A 12,762-nucleotide genomic window follows, 5' to 3' on the forward strand; every position below is an offset into this window, starting at 1 on the left:
CCATCCACATTCTACCTTCACAAAAGAGTTTCTTCACAAAAAGAATTTTTTCTGTGAAGTCAGTCTACATTCTCCAAGAAATCCTGAATTCTAGACCTTCTTTGACATCTTCCTGTCCTCAAATTTGATGAGCATTTGGTTTGTACCCTACAATTTAATTTTTTTTTATTATTTGGCATGCACATTATAATTTTGAGTGCTTATCTTATGTCTTATCTTGTCACTGGAATGTAAATTCCAGAACCTGGTACTTACACTGATAGCTGTGAGTAACTAGCTGAACATGCCCAAATATTGAGCTATGACTGATGCAAAGTAAGTCTACATTTATTGTAAGCCTAGAGCTGACAGAAGTCAAATTTCCTGTTATATTACATAATACTTAACATTATCAAGGGTTTACTGTGTACTAAGCACTGCTCCAAGTGCTGTCTATGTATTCACGTCAGTTATGGAAGGACTGATTTGTTGGGAAGCCAGAGCAGCATTGCCATTATCTTGAGGAATATAATTTTCATCAAAGTTTTGGTTGAAATCCCTTTCTGGAGAATATTATTGCTATTATGCAAAGTCAGGGCCAACTCGACTTCCATCTTCACATTCCTTTTCCACTCTGTCCCTTTTCAATGTTTTCAAGAACTCACACTTGTTGTCAGTGCCCATTCAAATCAGTTTGGATAGATGAGGCTATTGATTAATTTTGTCAACAAGTGAAGAAGGATTTGAGTGATTATATTCTTTTACTAATTTTTTTGCACTAACATTCTTGGCAGTTGATTTGAGAGTGTTAAAATTGCCAATATCGTAGGTGGATTTAGGAGTGAAAGAAGTTCCAACTTCAGTTGCTTTAGTTTGGCTTTTCCCCGGTGAATTTTTACAGGAGGAGCAGCATGTTTAAGGACTAAGCCATCATACCATTTGGCGCAGTCTTGTCATTAACTTACTGTGACTAAAAATTTCCTACTCCTGGGAATCCAGATATCTGCCAGTATTTTATATTATCTTCCTCAATGACCAGCATTCTTATTACCCTAGATATAGGTTTTGGAGACTATTCTAAGAAAGAAGATTAGTAGACATTTTTTTTTTTTGATTGGGTATTCGTGTGTTTGGGCATGTAGGCCCCATATACCTGCAGCAAAAGACTGATTCTGATTTAGTTATCTCTCATATTCAGTAGTTAAAGATAAAAAATTTTCAGCCTCAAATTGTCTACATTCTCTCTTGCATTTCCCCTACCCCCAGTTTCACTGTCAGGGACATTAGTTCTATGGAGTCCTGGGAAAGTACTGCTACAAGACCAGGAACTTCCACCATAGTATCTGTTATGGGCTGAATGTTTGTGTTCCCCTCAAATTCATATGGTATTTAGAGGTGGGGCCTTAGGGAGGTGATTAAGTGTAGGTGAGGTCATGAGGGTGGGATCTCTGTGATGGGATTAGTTCCTTTATAAGAAGAGATCATAGAGCTTGCTCCATGCCCCCCTATCCCCCCCACCTTCCCCTGGCCATGGGAGGACATAGCAAGAAGACAGCTATAGGTAAGGCAAGAAGAGAGCTCTGACCAGGAATGTGACTATACTGGCCCCTTGATCTTGGACTTCCCAGCCTGCCGAACTGTGAGAAATTAATGTCTGTTGTTTAAGCCACCCAGTCCATGGTGTTTTGTTATAGCATCCTGAGCAGACTAAGGCAGTTTCCATTTTGATGATTTATGCTTTCAATACCATTTATTCCTTGCATATTCTATCCAATTTTTCTTGCCTTACAGTGTTACCTCCATTAGGATATCCAATCCTAGAGTCAAAGGCATTTGAAGAATTTTGTCATCTATGATTCAAATCAAAACAATTTTCTGTCGATGAAAAGTTTTCATCATGCTTCTCAAAATTCAATAATGATAATTTTTTTGGTGGTAGAGAAGAAAAATTAACCCAGGCTAGAGCTCTGCCATTTTGGGTGAAGTCTCTCTGGCTCTGTAAAAACAGATTTCAATACCTCTTGGTAAGTCCAAAACCTAACAGGACTGCACAGAAAGGTGTTAGATTTTTTCTTCAAAACTTTTGTTTTCCAGTTTGTTTTTAAATTTTTTGTTTCCATTGAAACAGGTTTTTTTGGAGATACTTAACAAATAGCTATTTGACATAGAGTTATTTTGAGTCAGCTACTGTACTTCTGTTAAAAGTTTTTATATGGTAACCTCCTAAATTAGCCAAGTTCCTTGTATTTAAGGTTATAGTGTCTTCTGAAACCTGTCTCTATATTGTTCCATGTATTTGCAGAAGTTGACATATTTTATACAGATGAAATTATGGAGCTAAAAATAAAAATCAAAAGAAAATTTCATATCTGAAGGAAAGAACACTCGGAATCATCATAGAGACGTGTAGCTATCTTGGTAATACCATGATCCTATGAAATGGCAACATCTTAAATAAATATATACTTTTAATGTCTTTATTTAGAAGAGTTGTCCCATTGTGACGTGGAATAAGCTAACATCAGAAATTTCTATAACTATTAATAAGGATACAAATGTCTATCATGAAACTTCAACAATATTTAAACAGCAATTTGAAGCTGTTTACTCAGTACGCAGCTCAAAAATATCTAACAGCTCTGGCTGAAAAATATCAATAGGGAAGAGAGCAAAAATTCCACTAGCTTAAATACTTCACCGCTTATATAACCTGTTTTGAACCTAAAAATGGAAGAAATGTCTGGGTCTTTTAAAAAATTAAAAAATTTATAGTATTTTATTTTATTTTAATAAACTTCATGTCAAAATTATCCAAACTTGGTCTTTTAATTTTCCAACATTACTTTAGGAAACTTTAGAGTCAAAATTATTTAAGAACATTATATTCTAAAAATGGCCGCCTCAATACCTGGAACCTTTTGTACAAAACCTAGATGTTCTTCATATCTGAGCAATTCAATCATCTGAGTAATTCACTCCTAGCAGAGGTGCTCTGGCCTGGAGGAAGTGCTATGCTCAGTCCCAAGAGGTGGTTTCAGTGCCATTTTCCCCTCCTCACAACCAGTCTCAATCCCAAAAATGGCTCTGACTTGATCCACAATGTCCTGGGCCAAGTTTTGCAAGAGTCTCTTGAGTTTGGTTTTGAACACAGTGAATTTGAGCTGACTGTAGTATATCCAAGGGAAAATACTAGAAGACTGTGTTAGGCTGGGTCTTCTGAGAAGCAGTCACCAAGAAAGAATTTGAAGTACAAGAGACATTAGTGAAAAACCTGTGAAAGATAAACAGGGTGGGAACAGGAATCCACAGGGAACCTACAGATGCAGGTGTGACACCTGTGAAAAGAGATGGGGAAAGGAGGAGGGTTGGGTAAGGAGGGCCTCAGACTACAGTGAAGTTCTGAGCATGCGTTGGCCAGGCCACTGGGGACCCCAGAGCAGAGATTGTCCATCAGTGTCCTGTGTTGAGCACGTATGACCCAGCTCCAGTATGCCCTCTGTGTTTGGTCATTGATAGGGTGCAGCCAGCGAGATAAGGCCTTGGTGTGGGTATGAATGCTGTGATGGATTCTGAAGGTGGAGGCTGTCAGCCAACTGTACTCCCTGTAGCAGGTTCTCACTTGAAGGAAAATCTGAGCAGCTCTCCTCCATGGCCACGACAAAGATATGGAACTTGGTTTAACGATGTAGGAGGGTTGTTTTCTTAATAGTTGGCAAAGCATTCCTTTTAGGAAGGAAATATTTCGATGTGGAAAAATAATAAGCCAATTGATGTATGGAAGGATGTCTGCAGAAGCCTAAGCAATACAAATGATAGCTAAGATACTCTGAAGAGAAATTTTTTTTTTATTATTTACTCAACAAATATTTACTGAGCACTTAGGACATGTCAGATATTGTGAAGATAGAACAGCAATCAAAACAGACAACAACCCCTCCCTCATGAGACTTACATTCTAGTGAGTAGAGAAAGATAGTAAACAGATAAATGAGCAAGTTATATAGATTGTCAGAAGGTATAAGTGCTATGGAGAAAAAACAAAGCAGGGAAGGTTGATGGGTAATTCAGAAGTAAAGGGTTGCTATTATAAAAATGGTGTCTGGGAAGTTTTCACTGAGCTGAAGGAGGGTGAGGGGGTAAGCCTTGTAGATAACTGGGAGAAGAGCGTTCTAGGCAGAAGGAAAAAAAGGCTCTGAGGCAGGAGTGTTCCAGAGCAGCAAGAAGGAGGAGCTTCTGTGGTGGGAGCTGGTAAACAAGGCTGAGAGTTACTAGGGGTGCCAGGTCATGTAGGACACATTATAAGGACTTTGGCTTTTCTGTTGAGTGTGATGGGAAGCTATTGAAAGATTCTGAGCAGAGGAGTGGCACAAACTGACCCATTTTCAAAGGATCCCTCTGGCTGCTGTGTTGGAAATGGACAGCAGGAAGGCAAAGTAGAAGTAGAGAGACCAGTTAGGAGGCTATTGCAATAATCCAAGAGAGAAAATGGGAGGACTTTATTTTTTTTCCTGAGATGAAAGGGGCAGAGATGAGTAGAAAGAAAAGGTACAAGGAAAGGGGCTGTATGGAGACATGACCAATGAAGGTTTCCCATTGTGGAGTGGATAAAGGACATTATAAGAAGGTGAATGTCAAATATTACCTTTGAAATTGTTGCCATGTTTCTGTTTCTGCTTCATATTTAATCAAGCCTATTTAATCCAGCCTTTAATTTAATCAAGCCTATTTTACTCACAAATGTACTGTAGGAGTGTGTCTCTGTCTATCTATCTTTTTTATTCTAGAAAAGGTCTGTGTGTTATAACTGGGTTGGCATATAGAACACAGTATATTCATGGTAGCAGGAGCTTGAAATCAAACATAATCAGGAGAATGAAAACCAGGGAAGTTGGCAGAACTTGGGGAAGGCTTTGGGTCTTAAAAGTAGATTAAGGGGGCTTCCCTGGTGGCGCAGTGGTTGAGAGTCTGCCTGCCAATGCAGGGGACACGGGTTTGAGCCCTGGTCTGGGAAGATCGCACATGCCGCGGAGCAACTGGGCCCGTGGGCCACAATTACTGAGCTTGCGCCTCTGGAGCCTGTGCTCCGCAACAAGAGAGGCCGCGATGGTGAGAGGCCCGCACACCGCGATCAAGAGTGGCCCCCGCTTGCCACAACTAGAGAAAGCCCTTGCACAGAAACGAAGACCCAACACAGACATGAATTAAAAAAAAAAAAAAAAAAAAAAGTAGATTAAGGATTTGAACAAATCTTATCTAGTTGCAAGAAGCTTGAAACTTCCAGCTGACTTCTGACTTAAGGCAAGGCTAGAGATTTAAATTTTTGAGCTACCCCTTATAGAAATGATGACTAATAAAGGGACTCTTGGAGGGAAAATACCAGAGAAAAAACCGTCTGTACTTTAGTATTTATTCCAGGTAAAAGAAAGAGATGGTAGATTTAGTAAAGGCAATGAGAGACTGGAGTGATAGATGAGAAGCAATGTTGCATGTTGTGGCAGAGTCTGCTGGTTTCCCACCCAAATCCACATTTCCATTTCATATTTCTAGAACCCTAATTTTTATTGTACACCTAAAATACTATATTTCCTATCCTCCCTATGCACCAAGGCTCGACTCAGTTCTTCCTAGTGAGATGCAAATAGAAGTTGGATGGAAATTTTTGACAGAATGAAAAGGAGCCTTAAAAGTGAGCAGATAGCTGGGATGAGATTTTCGTCCGCTTCCTCTATTTTTATCTCCAGGAAGTTGGAAATATTATGATGGCTGGAGCATCAGCAGTCATTTTGGACCATTAAATGCCCTTGAGGATGGACAGTAATTGCTAGGATAATGGAACAAAAAGTAGGAGGAGCCCTGGGCTTCCTATCTCCAGACTTGTTTTATGTGAAAGAGAAATAAAATATTTTTCTTATTTAGGTCACGGTTAATTTAGGTGTTCTGTCTATGCCAATATAACTGCCATACAATAATGGCAGCCACCATTTATTGAGCCCTATTATATTTCAGGCATGGTGCTAAGAACTTTATATTATTAGCTCAATTAATCATCACAGTAATCCTATGAAATAGGTGCTATTATTTCCACCAATTTAATAGATGAGGAACATGAAATTTAGAAGGGTCACATAACTTCCCCAAGATCATCTAGCTAGTGTGTAGTCTCAAATTTATTTGTTAGATTTTTTTTTAACATCTTTATTGGAGTATAATTGCTTTACAATGGTGCGTTAGTTTCTGCTTTATAACAAAGTGAATCAGCTATACATATACATATATCCCCATATCTCCTCCCTCTTGCATCTCCCTCACACCCCTCTAGGTAGTCACAAAGCACCGTGCTGATCTCCCTGTGCTATGTGGCTGCTTCCCACTAAGCTATCTATTTTACATTTGGTAGTATATATAAGTCCATGCCGCTCTCTCACTTCGTCCCAACTTACCCTTCTTCCTCCGCATGTCCTCAAGTCCATTCTCTACATCTGCTTTCTCAGATTCACTGAAATGTTTTTTCCTCTGAGAACAAAGCTTCCAGAAACTCAAAACACCTGTATTTACTGGTGACCTAAAAGGAGCACTTACTTACCTGCTAATTTCCTGCCTGGTTTTCAAGTAGCTTGGCAGAGATTTCCTGCTGTTACTAGGCTTTTATAAAAAATTAATTATTCTGAATAGCTAGGTCTATTTCAACGGGAACTGCCTCACTTTTAAAATCTGTCTTTTGAAATTTTCTAATAACTATTAAGAGACCATTAGCAAAATTGTAAGGAAAATAAGAAGGTAAGACTAGTAAAGCCATTATCCCAATCATCCTTACTGAAGACACAGCACATTAGCTTCTGTGCATGTTTTTGTTTTACAATTAATCTAGATTACAGAGATGAAAGAGCTTCAAATCTTTTTTACTTATGCATGTGATTGGGAGTGGAGTATGAAAGAGTAGGTATGAATGGAAAGTATCATTTAAATATTTTATTCAAAATTACATGAACACTTATCATTATTGAATGCCTATTAGGTGCCAGATGCCACATGAGGTACTTTACTTGTCTCATTTAATGTCATCCTTGCACCAGTCCCTGTGAGGGAGAGCACAGTTTGTAAATATGATGATGTTCAGAGACACTGAGTGAATTGCCCAAGGTCACACAGTAGGAATTGCACAAGGTCACACAGTAGGAATTTATATATAGATCTGTCTCCAAAGTACATGCTCTTTCAGTTTATTACTCTATGACAGAAAGCATTCAGTGCTATGGGATATTTTAAACAGAGGTCTGTTTTATAGAACTTCAGTGATAATGAAAACTCAAGTGCCACTTGTAAACAACTATGAATCACTGCTTATGGTCTGGTTTGAAGTTTCCAGATCCCATGTCCTTCTCTTTCCTGCTTCTACCCTTTGACCATTTCATATATGCTAGAAGAAAGAATGCAGTTAATTAATTTTGTTCATTATTAACTGCCTTGGCAAAAGTTTTGATGAAGAAGGAAATGGAAATTACTGATTAGAATGAACTTTGTTTATTATTTTTCAATTTCATTTAGTGGTACATTACCATTCTTCATTCCCATGATTTCTTAAATTGACTTTAGTTTTTTAAAAAAAATCTCTAAATTGCTCTCATTTAACAAGTGAATGCAGTATTGTTTTTACAAATAAGAAAATGAACTTATATTTGCTTATTATGGTTTATAATTACCCTAATGGTCACATAAAGAAATAAAGTAAATTCTTAAAGCAACCAGCTTCATTTGTTACTTTGAAGAGGGCCAACAGCCGCAAAATATCAATAGTAGCATGGTTCTGGGAGAGCTTAGTGCAGTAGAGTTTCAACTGAATCGCATATTGGTTCGCTTGATGGATAACCTAACTATGTATACAGTTGATGCTTAAAATCCTTACCAGTAGCCGTAAGGTTTTATCACCATTAGCAGTTACTAACATCATGCAATATACTTTAAAGTCTCTGCTTAAAGGAAATTTGTCATTTGCTAAATTTTACATGAAGGTTATTGACTATTTTGGTAGCTATAACATGTATACCCTTATATATAAAATGTATAACCTCTATGGACATTTTGAAAAACAAATGAATATTGTTATGTAATTTCTGTTTTGTATATCTATCTAGCTAATGGGGTCTGGAGAAAGTAATAATCAAATGCTTGTGTTTTTCTCTCTTTACATTTGAGTAGTAAAGTATTTTTCAGTTTCCTTTATGAGTTGTATATTGACTATGTTATTACTATTAAGAAATTATGCAATACATTGATTATTCAATGTGTGTAGAACATTCGTGTCTTTGGAAACATAAGGGAAAGGGGAAAATATCTAAGTATTTACAAATTGTTTGACAAGATTAAATAATCCCATTATCACTAACTTGTTGCTGATAGTATTTGTGGGTAAATGTGTAGGAAAAAGAGAGTTTACCTATAGACTCAGACCCCTGGGCTTGTCTGTTTTCACCCAATTCAAAGCTTTTCTAGAGTTGGGGGATAAGCAGGGAACATGTATTTCCATTGCAAAAGGAAAATTTGTTTGAGGGTATAATTTTGCCTGAATTTTCATTGTGGTAGGATTACTTGCCTGGTCTTCTATACAAGTTTAGGGGACATTTGCAGGCCCTGTTCCAGGATTAGATTGCAATAAATTTTGGGGGTGGGGGTGGCTCATCAAGATGCTTTTCCCTGTAATCCCAGGTTTGAGAATGATGGTCCCAGGGAATAAGATGGAATAGTTTGCATTAGACACTTTTCTCATCCCTTCTCCCTAGAATTTGGAATTGGAGACTGTCAGGGTAGCCTCAGTCAGTGTCCAGTGGCAAGGGCAGGAAATTGAGCTGAAGAAATGAAATGGCCTTGAGTCAGGCCTGACAGAAAGGACTAAAGATGTGTGAAGGAGGACTGGTTTTTATATAATGTGTTTGTGACCATAACCAGTTACTCAAGCACGGTGGTTCTCAAACTTTGGCATGCATCAGAAACTCCTGGAGGGATTGGGAAACACAGATGTTTTGAGCCCCCACGTCTAGAGTTCCTGGTTCAATAGGTTTAGGGTGATATCTGAGAATTTTCATTTTCAATCAGTTCCTGGGTGATGCTGCTGTTGCTGGTTCAGACCCCGCACTTTGAACATCATTGCCCCCAGCATACAGACAAGCTTGGTGTGAGGGGGTTCCTGTGAATCCAGAGTGCTGTGACTATGATGCTAACATGTGAGACGTTATGGGGCTTTGGCAGGAATTCAGCCCAGAAAAGGCATCTGTGGAGCAGTGGACAGCTTCTTTTGGATGGGGCCTAATATGTCTTTTGTAGCTGTGCTCTGGGGCAGTGAGAAGCAATGGCAGTGGACTTATATCTTTTAATCTCACTCACCTCTCCTGGAGGAGAAGGGATAGGGAGATTTTGCTGGGCACATGATATCTGAGCTGGGTCTTGAATAAGTTCTTCGGGAAGAAAATGTTTCTAGCAGAGGTGCAGCTTGCACAAAGGCAGAAAATAGCATGATAGTGTGGTGATGTGTGTGTGTGTGTGTGCACACGTGTGTGCCTAAGGAGTGAGAGATGGAGTTGGAGAGGTAGGCAGGGAATGGAATAAGACAGGTTTTTTTATACGTACAGAGCAACTTGGACATTGATTGAAGAGTATGGTTTCAGACAGTGCTCCAAGAGCCCTTTCAGTCACATGGTGATGGAAGTGAATAGGGTGTTGGGACTCTCATACTCATTTCAGCCAGGGTTTATTTACATATTTTATAAATTTGGGTTTTTCCTAGTCTCTGTATTAAATAAAGCATTCTACAGTTCTCATAGTCACCCTTGGTGGTTATGTCTTTCTTGCCATTTCTGGTATAATCTTTACATTTTCAGCATGTCACCTTTAAAACCATATGCCATTGTCTTAGCTAATCTATGAATTGCTTGGACCATCATAGTTTTTTTGTTGTTGTTGTTCTACTTCACTCTTTTCTCTCCTCATGAAGACAATATGTGATTGAATAATCAGAATTATATCTTGTGGAGGCTCTAGTCCCTTTAACCTCTATTTTCCCTTTTAGGATTACATGTCATAGAATCATGAATTTTTCTCCAAACTTTCAAATTCTTGTCTTGCTACAGTCTCGACTTATATCAAGCCATCTGGCTCAGCCTTTACCTTGCTGGTTATTGTAAGCCTCCTAGTGACAGGGCGCCTGGATCCTAAGATTCTTAGCACTTTTGCTTCACTAACCAATTCTTTTTTGGTCTTAAATCCCTAGGTGTTTCCTTGATCTTCTCAGTGCCCAAATTGTGAAGACCTGTCATATGTTTTGTTTGTACTAAATGAGAGACAAGAACTAATTGAGGTCCTCATCATGACTGTGCCTATTTTGTGACCTGTCTCAGTAGCACATTCTAGAATTGGCTTAAGAATGTTACAATATCATCATAATACTTTTTATTTCTTTCTTCCCACAAATTTCTACCAAAATGTTTATCTTCATTAATTTACTTCTACTGCACTTACCTTCTACCAATCTAGTGAGTCATTTTATTAAAACAGAGTAACTCAGAAAAAAAGAGAGAAAAAATAAAATAAAATAGGGTAACTCCTCTTATTATTATTATTTTTTACATCTTTATTGGAGTATAATTGCTTTACAATGTTGTGTTAGTTTCTGCTGTATAATAAAGTGAATCAGCTATACGCATACATATATCCCCATATCCCCTCCCTCTTGCATCTCCCTCCCACCCTCCCTATCCCACCCCTCTAGGTGGTCACAAAGCACCGAGCTGATCTCCCTGTGCTATGTGGCTGCTTCCCACTAGCTATCTATTTTACATTTGGTAGTGTATATATGTCCATGCCACTCTCTCACTTCGTCCCAGCTTCCCCTTCCCCCCTTTCCCGTGTCCTCAATTCCTCTTATTATTACACCTGAAATATATAGGCTTATACTAGCAATACTAGTAATACCTATATGATCATGGTTATTGTCCTATATTATACATTTAAGCTTGATGTTCATTTCAATTCAATCTTGTTGGTTTTCAGGGCTCTGCACATAGCTACATAACGATGTTAATACCAGTGATTGTTAAGTAGCATTTCTAATTTTTAAAATTGTTTTCTCATGGTAATTGTTGGACATCTGCCCTCCAGTTAGATTTTCAGGCAGACTGATGGGAGAGACTTGTTGGAAAGATAGAACTTTCAGCATTTCCCAGTAAAACTTAGAAATGATTTTCTAGTCTGTGTTCAGTGGTAACTATTCTTGATGTATAAGCCCAGTTGAGAGACCTCTTTTAAGAAGGGTGGCAGAAAATATGAGGAAGAAAAACTGGGAAACTGTGCTAACCTTGCACCCAGTTGGGGATTTGGCAAGCTTTGCACACAATAGAACTTCACTAATCTTTCCCCTTAGAGATCACCGTTTGAGGACACCATTAGACTGAGACACACAATTGTATTTTTCCATTGTAAAACAAAACAAATATCATAAAAGAATGAAATGTGGTATTATTGGATTATTTCTGGATAAAGGTATGCAATTTGCTTTTGCTATGATAAGTAGATTCTATTAGAATGGTTATGTAGCTACAGATGACCACCAATTGTTATTTAATTTGTACGGAGCTTTGAAACCGAATTTATTTAAGCAAGTGAAATGATGTGAATTATTTGTGATAAATCATTAATTCAATATTTTAATTTATGCTTTTGAAGATCATGACAAGTTTACCTTTAGAAGTCTGTGTTATCTCAATATATATTTTTCTTCTCTGTGAATCTACTTTCTACCTTGTTGTGATGATTCTATTGTTAGTGCTCACATGGACAAAATGTTTGCTTTCGTTTTTTTCAGTGTTACTGATTTTGTTTTACACAGTGATTTTGATCCTTTTGCTTATCGCTCTTTGAGAATATTGGTTCATTCCCAGTGCTATTTGGGGGACTGAATGAAGAAGAGAGTTTATAATCCTACAAAGTCTTGTGCCAAAATATTTATTGGTTAAGTGGTTTCCCTGACCATTGCTATCCATGCTGTAATAGTGCTTTTCTTATTCCAATATTTTTTCCTTGTTAACTATGATCACAGACTTGAGATATTGAATGAGATATTGACTTGCTTATTTTGGAGGATAAGAAAATTATTGGTTACTTTAGCTGTAGAATTGAAACATGGTTACTTTAGCTGTGGAATTGATAGTGTGTATTTCCACTGGATTATAGTTAGGTCAAGGGGTGATCTGTTTTAAAAACTGTTTAGGATTAGAAGTAGTTCTACCCAGAAGTAAGTGTTAATGGATTTTTTGGTAAGTGTTATATAGAACCCAGAATTTGGGTACTTGGGGCTTCGAAAAGAGGAGGAAGAAATACAGGCAAAAACAAGGCTAAAAGACTATTGTGCATACCAGAAATCACATGTAAATTTAGGTTAGAACAAACTTACAGAATAAAATGCTCTTTAAAAAACAGTTATAAGACAAATGGCATTTTCTCAAATCCCTTGCTTTTGGGTATTTCAGTCTAATGAAGCTACATTGAAACTTCTGATAAAGATTCAGTTTGCATGGCCAAGAACATAAGCACTCTTCAGGCTAGCATAGGAAAGGGCTTCCATCTACTTCCCAGGTTTTGTTTGTTTCTTAAATCTTATTCCAGTGACCTTTCTGAACACTAAAATTTCTCTAGTTCAGCCGTGTTGTGGTTTCTTATGTTTTAAAAGCACCTGCTTCATCCACTAAGAAGAATGGATGGAAACCTTCGATAGGAGGTGAGCCTTGTAGTGTTTTT

At 37.8% G+C, this 12,762-nt stretch overlaps 1 pseudogene; it reads right to left on the reverse strand.

Moving 5' to 3' along the window:
* Positions 1-432: 432 nt before the first annotated feature.
* Positions 433-12,762, reverse strand: part of LOC118889905 — a 54,872-nt pseudogene continuing 42,542 nt past the window's right edge.

Source organism: Balaenoptera musculus, chromosome 2, assembly GCF_009873245.2.
Source record: "Balaenoptera musculus isolate JJ_BM4_2016_0621 chromosome 2, mBalMus1.pri.v3, whole genome shotgun sequence".
Lineage (NCBI taxonomy): Eukaryota > Metazoa > Chordata > Mammalia > Artiodactyla > Balaenopteridae > Balaenoptera > Balaenoptera musculus.